We start from the raw sequence: 9,427 nt of genomic DNA on the forward strand, positions 1-9,427 counted from the left end.
CTATCTATCTATCTATCTATATATATATATATATATATATATATATATATATATATATATATATATATAAATATATATATATATATATATATATATATATATATATTCATTTATTTATTTATTTATTTATCTGTTAATAATGAACCAATTTAAGTTAAATTTGCCACCTGCATTCTTCACTTCATTTCAATTTATCCACAGTTATATCAAATTTTGATAACGATGTCCTTCAGCGTTTAAACAGAACTGAACCCGATTTTCCAAACCAGCAACTTTCCTTTGCAAGTTGTCCACTGGGATGGCTACATCTCCCTAACAAACTTTTCTTTTACCTGACGAAGTGTGCCTGGCTTATTTTTAAATCTTGTTACTTGAAGGAAGAAATATGTCTTGAGTTAAATAAAAATAAAAACTTCATTTTTATTTATCGAGTACGGCCTAATCATTGCCTCAGTGCAGATGACCGACTGACGTCCACTCACAGCTGTTTTGGTGAAAGAACAAAATTTCGTTTTAGCAAACTGCTCTGTTACTTAAATGTTGGAAAATTTCTCCTTTTCATATGATTGAAACAGACTGATGTTTGTTCCACTTTCATCCAGACATCAGTTAAGGATATTTAATGTTATTCTTGAGCCTCAAAGGTGTGAAAACTGTGTGTGTGTGTGTGTGTGTGTGTGTGTGTGTGTGTGTGTGTGTGTGTGTGTGTGTGTATTGTATATGGGGGACCCAACGCTTGTCTCATTCCTATATTAATACTGAATCATCATCCAGAAATCCACCTACTCTTATACATGCTTTACTATTATCATAACAACTCCAGTTATACCTTAAAAAATCTGAACTCGAGTCCACTTCGGGGCAAATAAAGACAGCTCATTATACCACACACGCTGAACCAAACCCAACCTAATATGAATCCTCCTGTTTTTCTATCTATGTCTTTGAAAGTATACCAGCCTGATCTAATTTAGCCCAATTTTGTCGAACTTTACTTAACCTAATTTCACCTTGTCCCTCCCCTGCCCATCAGGTCAAGGCCATTCACGAAGCCTCCAGCCTGACCCTGGGTATGTGGCAGGTCAGAAATGAGGTCAACACGTCGGGTTTGTGCAGCACTCTGAAGACGAAGCCGTACAAGCGAGTAAAGGAGAAGATGGTGAATGAAACGGTCAGGAATTCGGGGAGAGGAATGAAGAGGCTGGAGAGAAGAAAGGAGAATTGGAGAGGAAGAGGAGATGGAGGTGGCAGCTTGTGGTCTAATTTGGTGTGTTTACAGATAGCGTTGTTGGTGATGATTACTATTAATTCAATTCTCCTAATTTTCTTATTGAACTATCGGTGCGAGAGGCGGTTTAGATGAGAGGATAGGTAGTACATACAATTACTGTACAGGACATGGTTTAATAAAGGGTATTACAAGGATCTGTGTTGAAGGAAACGGGAAGTGTGGTAGGGTGAAGTGTGTTAGGGTGAGGTGTGGTAGATTGATGTGTGTGTGTGTGTGTGTGTGTGTGTGTGTGTGTGTGTGTGTGTGTGTGTGTGTGTGTGTGTGTGTGTGTGTGTGTGTGTGTGTGTGTGTGTGTGTGCTTTGGCACTGCGAGGTGTAGTAGGGTTTGCGTGATTATGTGATGTGAATGGAGTTTAGCAGTATGAAGTATGGGAGCATAAAATGTTGCAGTGCGTGGTGTGACTGTCAGGTGTGACGTGAGGTAGTGTGTGGTGTTGGTATGTGTGGTATGACTGTGAGGTGTGACAGTGTGAAATGTCGCAGTGTCGGCGTTGCAGTGTGAAATGTGTCAGTGTGCAGTGTGGTAGTATGTGGTGTGGGAAATGAGGTAGCGTGCAGTGTGGTGGTGTAAAACGTTATAGTTTGATGTGTGGTAATGTCTGTTTATTACAAAGAGACTCCTCTACCGCCCTGTGTAGCTGAATCTATATAATTATTCAAAAGAGCCACGTTGTTTGTTTGTTTGTCCTTCAATCACGCCCAACCAAGGGCCATAGACCCCTGGACCCATATATGTTCTGAATCAGGGTGACCCAAGGATGATTTTAAGGGGGTCAAAATTCTGATCAGGGTCAGGTAGCCGGTAGAATGTTCGCCTTTTGGGGCCGGGCAACGTCGGGTACTGCTGCAGCCCAACTTTTTGGCATGGAGACTCACATGACCTACAGTTCGGACATTGGCCATGTGAGGTTGACCTCCGAGGTCATTTGAGGTCACCGGTAATAGTAAAGAAGTGCTCATAAATACTGTGCGTTAGTCTGCGAAAACTGAGATAGAAAGTTCGTGGACCTCTTATAAACCCTCGCCAAAAAGCATAAGAGGTACATAGACTTTCTGGAGCAGAAAGAAAGATTGAACTAGAACAAATAGGATCAGAGTGTTCGTCTCTTTGGTCCCGGCAACGCTGGGTACCCTGGCTAATGTTTATACAATACTTAGGAAATAATTCAGACAAAGTTGATCAGTGTTTGGCTAATTTTAGCCTTAACAGTGGCCACACCAACGTATTAGAAGGCAATGTTCTCGTTGACCTCTGAGCTTTCCTGTCGCCTCTTCTGTAATTAATATTTTGCAATTTACACGTTTATAATTCTCTTGTATGTTACCGATGCAAACTACTTCGATGTTAAAAAGACGTAAATTACATGGCAGATAATATTAATGTGCAGTATGCAAAATAAATCGTTAACGAAAAGGCGCTACGATGTCTGCTATGCCACTTGGAATAAGATCTGTTTTGGGGAATATGGGCAGGAACAAGATGAACAATAGCTGACGCCAACTGTTCAGAGGCGAATCCAGCATATGTTGAAATGGATGTGTGTGTGGAGTTTTATATATTATATAGTGACTACGGGGCTGGTGAGGGGCGCCTTCACGTGGTGGCACTAACATGACGGGGTGGTGGAGCTGCCTGATTAAACAAACTTCCCTCAATCCCCTCCCTGTCCCCTAAAAGGAGGAAGGTGGAGTGCAGAAAAATGGCAGTTTTACTTTGCATTTACTTTTAAGAAGGTGAATATACGTTAATTTACAGTTTTATTTTATATCAATGCTCACAAGGACTCATCAACATTCAGGTCACACGAGAAGGAAATGGCAAACACGTATAACTGATATTTGAGGCAGTAATTCTATTAACGAGCTGCAGGAAAACAACAACCAACCATTGAAAAACAAAAGCATAAATTTGATTTTCTTTTACTCCTGTCTGAGGACATCATTAATATTATGTTTTTTATCCATATGTCTGTGGTGGTGTCAATGAGGGTTGTGTCGAAAAATTCTATACTCATGTGAGTGAGGTCGTCTCCAGATAGAAAAAATGAAATATACAGGGTGGTTCATAATATAACGCTCCTCGTCCATTCCGCCGGACAGTTTCTCGTGTGTTACGGGAACGGCTCAGTCGGCGGTATCAGTGTCTAACCTGTATCATTATTCACTGCCCATTCCCGCTGCCACGCCCACGTCCACACCACTAACTGAGCCGTCTCCGCAACACATCAGATACCACCAGGCAAGATTCTAGTGGAGCGCTATTTCCGGACCATCCTGTCTTCTGACCCTGGAAATGAAGGGTCATATCCTTAGAGGGTTCTGAAATTTCGTAACGTCTTTCTTAGCAATTTATTCATCACATTAAACCTCAGTATCCTCTTGTATGATAATAATGCAAACTACGCCAATATTGGTGCTGGAGAGGGACGCCTTCACGTGGTGGCACCGATATAACAGAGTGGCTCCATTACCTGGTTATACAAACGTCCCTCAGTTCCCTCCCTATCCCCCAGAAGGAATATGGTGGACTGTAGGAGGACGAGGACAACTTCAGCCTGCAGTCTACTGGGTTAACATTTCAGATGAACCTGGGGTACAAGAACAATAACTACTGCTCCTACTACTACTACTACTACTACTACTATTATATCTCTATTAACCCGTCACATCCCGAGGTTTTCCGCATCTCCGACATCCCCCAATCCCGAGGTATTTTCGAATTTATTTTTTTTGGCTAAAACCTCCGCTTTTGGTGAGAAACATCGAAAATTCATAAAGAAATCGCTCACCTGAGGTTTAAAATACTCGATACAGGTAGGAGTACCTCCTTACCTGACTGGGTTTTCTAACAGGCTGGCACCAAAGAAAACGAGTTCTATGGGAGGGTAACTATTTCACACAACTCATAAACGGTACTTATTTATTTACTTGGTACGAATGTATATGTAGTATGAGGGTATATTGGTTTTCAAGCAGTAATATAGGCATTATAAGCATTGTTTCACTCACTAACTAATCATCATACCCGACCTTCTTTTGCCACATTACCTGATCATTATTTCTGTTTCTTCTTTTAATGCTATATAAACTTTGTCCTCCACATTGTCATCTATTGGGGAATCACTCTGGCCCTGAATATCTTTACTGGCCAGGTCACTGGTAACAGGTGAATTGCCGAGACAATGGCTTGAGGGGGGGAGGGGGGAGGTTATGGGGTGTAAGGCATTGTCCCTGCTTGGCATCTTGTAGAGGAATAGAGGAAGGTGTCTCGTGTATACGTACGAAAAATCACGCGCGAAAATTGAAAATTGTGCAAATTAGGGACCTTGCAATTGCATGACGTACCAGTACATCGCTGGGACTGGCAAATGCAAAATGTTGCAACGTACCCATATGTCGATGGGATGGGGCGGGTTAAAACGATATAAATAACCTACAAGAGAATGTTAAGGCGCAATATGCAAAATAAGTCGTTAAGGATGAGGTGCTACGAAGCCTCTAATGCCAGCTGGAATATGGGTTTAAAACGTGTGGAAAATGGTAGTAGGGGTCGTTAATCAGTAGGGACAGTGGTGATTGTTAATGAGTAGGGACAATGGTGGTAAGTAATGAGTAGGGACAATGGTGGTCGTTAATGAGTAGGGACAGTAGGGGTCGTTAATGAGTAGAGACAGTGGTGGTCGTTAATGAGTAGGGACAGTAGGGGGCTGTTAATGAGTAGGGACAGTGGTGATCGTTAATGAGTAGGGGCAGTAGGGGGTCATTAATGAGTAGGGACAGTAGGGGGTCGTTAATGAGTAGGAACAGTAGGGGGTCGTTAATGAGTAGGGACAGTAGGGGGTCGTTAATGAGTAGGGACAGTAAGAGGTCGTTAATGAGTAGGGACAGTAAGAGGTCGTTAATGAGTAGGGACAGTAGGGGTCGTTAATGAGTAGGGACAGTAGGGGGTCGTTAATGAGTAGGGACAGTAGGGGTCGTTAATGAGTAGGGACAGTAGGGGTCGTTAATGAGTAGGGGCAGTAGGGAGTGGTCAATGAGTAGGGACAGTAGGGGTCGTTAATGAGTAGGGACAGTAGGGGTCGTTAATGAGTAGGGACAGTAGGGGTCGTTAATGAGTAGGAACAGTAGGCATCAGCGAATTCCCGGCAGGACACACAGCATTTCGAACAGTAGGTGCGCTCCCGTGAAGGCGGTCGTCCCCGTGTGGTCGTACGGAGGAGACACCTGTAAGAGCAGACAGGTGAGATTAGTGGGTGTGAAATAGAAGGGTGTGAGATTATGACGGTGTGAGATTAGAAGGGTGTGAGATTGGAGGGGTGTGAGATTATGAAGGTGTGAGATTAGAAGGGTGTGAGATTAGAAGGGTGTGAGATGAGAAGAGTGTGAGATGAGAAGGGTGTGAGATTAGAAGAGTGTGGGATTAGAAGGGTGTGAGATTACAAGGGTGTGAGATTACAAGGGTGTGAGATTAGAAGTGTGGGATTAGAAGGGTGTAAGAATAGAAGAGTTTGACCTTTGACGTAGGATTAGAGGTGTGTGATTAGAAAATTAAATTAGTCAGATGTGAGATTCGAAGGTAAATTAGAACACGGGGGAGATTAAGGGATTAGACAGGCATGAGATTAGACAGGTGTGAGATTTGTCAACTGTGACATTAGTCAAGTGTGAGATTAAATTAGTGTGAGATTAGATGGGTGTGTGATTAGGCAGGTGAGAAACTGGACAGGTGTGAGATTGGACAGTTAGCAAGAATGAAATAAAGAATCAGTAATCACAGTGAAATGCTTAAGTTGCAGCACAAATAGGACACTTGAACCCCCTCCACTGAGATTTTTGCCACATTTTATTCTTGCTATCTCCAGACGATTTATATTCAAAAAGAAAAACATCAGCCAGGAGGGTCATCGCTGTGTCTACCCCAAGCCAGGTAAAATCATCCGGCCATGGCAAGATTAAAGCTAGAAGAGATGGCATAATGCAGGAGGTGGTTAACCATTTGCTTCCTAAAGTGATTGTCTGTGGAATATTTGACCTGTTACCTCACCCACCCAGACTCATTACACTGATCTACCTTATAATCTCTTCCTTATCACACTGACTCACCTTATACCTCCTCCTTATTACACTGACTCACCTTATTATCTCTTCCTTTTTACACTGACTTACATTATATCTCTTTCTTCACACACACACTCTCACCTGATACAATCTCCTTATCGTACTGACTACCTAATACCTCCATCTCCTAACACTGACTCACCTTGTACCTCCATCCCCTCACAATGATTTACCTAATGCCTTCTCTTTCCCCTCCTCCTCCTGCCCACTGACTTACCATATACCTCCTTCTCACACCGACTCACCGTATACTGTTTTATCACACTGGCTCATTCTCTTCCTCCTCCTCCTCCTGGTCAAACTAACTCATTCTGTTCCTCCTCCTTTTCCTCCTCACATTGACCCATCTTCTCCTCCTCCTCCTCACACTGATTCACCTTTTTCCTCCTCTTCCTCACACTGACTCACCTTATACATCTTCCTCCTCTTCCTCCTCCTCACAATGACTCACCTTGTACCTTCACCTCCTCCTCAGACTGACTCACACCTCCTCCTCTCAACACTGTTTTATCTAACTCTTCCACTTCTTCATACACTGACTCATCTGATTCCTACTTCTCCTCCTCTTCACACTAACTCAGTCTCTGAGACTGACTCACCCATTAACTCAACTGATGTTTAATATTCAGTGACTCATCTTCTCACACTGACTAACCCTTATTCTTCCTCATTCTCCTCTTCACACTGACTCGCTTATTCCTTCCCCAGCTCACACTGACTCAGTCTAATTCCTCCTCTTCCTCACACTGACGCATTTATTTACCCAGTTTACTCATCATGACTCACACCTATTTATTCAGCTTGCTCACAGACTCCTTCAATGACTCACTTTATTCTTCCCACCTCCTCAAGTTGACTCAATCTTATTCCCCCTTCTTTTAACACTATACCACACTGACTCATCTTCAGTCTCATATTGCCTCTGATTCATCTCCTATTTCGTTTTACCTTCTCTGACTCACGTACTGACTTATATTATTTCCTGACTCATTCTGACTGACTTCACCCATCCCGACTCACTTGCTCATATTACTCTCTGGCTCATCCCTAACTACTTTGCCCACCCTAACTCACCTATTGACTCATATCACTCACTGACTCATCCTCTAACTCACTTTACCAACCCTGACTCACATACTGACTCTTGCTATTCCCTGACTCACCTACTGACTCCTATTATTCCCTGACTCACCTACTGACTCCTGGTATCCCCTGACTCACCTACTGACTCTTGCTATTCCCTGACTCACCTACTGACTCATATTACTCCCTGACTCACCTACTGACTCCTATTACTCCCTGACTCACTTGCGACCCTTATTACTCCCTGACTCACCCACTGATTCCTATTATTCCCTGACTCATTTACTGCCTCTTTTTACTCCCTAACTCACCTACTGACTCCTATTACCCCCTGACTCACCTACTGACTCCTATTACTCCCTGACTCACCTGCTGATTCCTATTACTCCCTGACTCACCCACTGATTTCTATTTACTCTCTGACTTACTTACTGACCTTTTTTACTCCCTAACTCACCTACTGACTCCTATTACCCCCTGACTCACCTACTGACTCCTATTGCTTCCTGACTCACTTGCTGACTCCTGTTACTCCCTGACTCACTTATTGACTCCTATTACTCCCTGACTCACCTACTGACTCCTATTACTCCCTGACTCACCTCCACCAAGTCGCATCCCACCAGATTCAATCCCTTGCAGCCTCTGATGATCTCCATGGCTTGTATGGTGGTAAGACCCCCTATCTCCGGGGTGCCTGGGGGTGAGGGAGAAGCTGAGACAGGCAGGGGATGAGGGAGGGAGGTAGGGAGGAAGAAGAGTGAGGGAGGGAGAAGGTGGATGGTGAGTGACGGAGAGGGGGAGTGGTGAGGGATGAGGGAAGGCGCGAAGGGGAGGGGTGAATGGAGAGAGAGAGAGAGAGAGAGAGAGAGAGAGAGAGAGAGATGGGCGGTTAGTCAGGGACTGTGTGCATGGTGATAAAAAAAGCAAAAGAGGGAGATAGGGAGAGATGGTTGATAAGGAGGGGGGAAAAGAAAGAATGCGAGATAAGGAAGGAAGAGTGAGTGGGCTGAGTGGTGAGGAAGAGAGATATGTGAGTTGTGAGGGAGAAAGGGTGAGTGATGAGAGATAGGGGTGAGTGGTCATAGAGAAAGGGTGGGATGAGTGATAAGGTAAAGAGAGTGAGTAGCGTGGGAGAGAAGGGTGGCTAGCGAGGGAGAGAGGGCTGGTTGGTGAGAGAGAGGGGTGAGTGGTGAGGGAGGCAGGGATGAGCAGTGAGGGGATAGGAGAAAAAGAGGTAGAGTTATACATCAATGAATAAATTAAGAAATGGAGAAAGAGAGATGAGGGAAACGTGAGCGGGAGGAAGAAAGGAAAGTATGAGCGGTGTATGGTGAGTAGAGTGATGTATGGTGGGGTGTGGTGAGTTATGTATGGTGATATATGGAGATCAGAGTGATGTATGGTGGGGTGTGGTGAGTTATTTATGGTGATATATGGAGATCAGAGTGATGTATGATGAGGTATGGTGAGCAGAGTGAAGTGTGATGAGGTATGGTGAGCAGAGTGATGTATGATGAGATGGTGAGCATAGTGATGTGTGATGGGGTATGGTGAGCAGAGTGATGCATAGAGGTGTATGATGAGCAGAGTGATGTATGGTGAGGTATGGTGTAGGGAGGAAGTAATGGGATAGGAAAGGAAATGGTGAGGGAGCAAGAACTAAAAGAACAAGTGGGAGTGGAAGAAGAGTGAAGAGACGATCGTGCAAATTGAAGTGATGTTAAAGATAAATGTCATCATCGTCCTTATTATCATTATCATAATTATTATCCTTAACCTGATTATCATTATCACCATCAATATCATCATCATCATTATCCTTGACCTGCATCCTATAAATGTGTGGGTTTTGAAGGAACCGGAACTTGAAAGGGAAAAATACAGAAAGTATTAGTTATCAAAAGTGTCCTGAATAAAATGTGCCGTACAGAA

At 43.5% G+C, this 9,427-nt stretch overlaps 1 pseudogene; it reads right to left on the bottom strand.

Annotated features, from left to right (window-relative positions):
- Positions 1-5,422: 5,422 nt before the first annotated feature.
- Positions 5,423-9,427, bottom strand: part of LOC145396787 (agmatinase, mitochondrial-like) — a 35,190-nt pseudogene continuing 31,185 nt past the window's right edge.

This window comes from Coenobita brevimanus, chromosome 39 (genome assembly GCF_032717465.1).
Source record: "Coenobita brevimanus isolate Jiangsu-jjx chromosome 39, ASM3271746v2, whole genome shotgun sequence".
Lineage (NCBI taxonomy): Eukaryota > Metazoa > Arthropoda > Malacostraca > Decapoda > Coenobitidae > Coenobita > Coenobita brevimanus.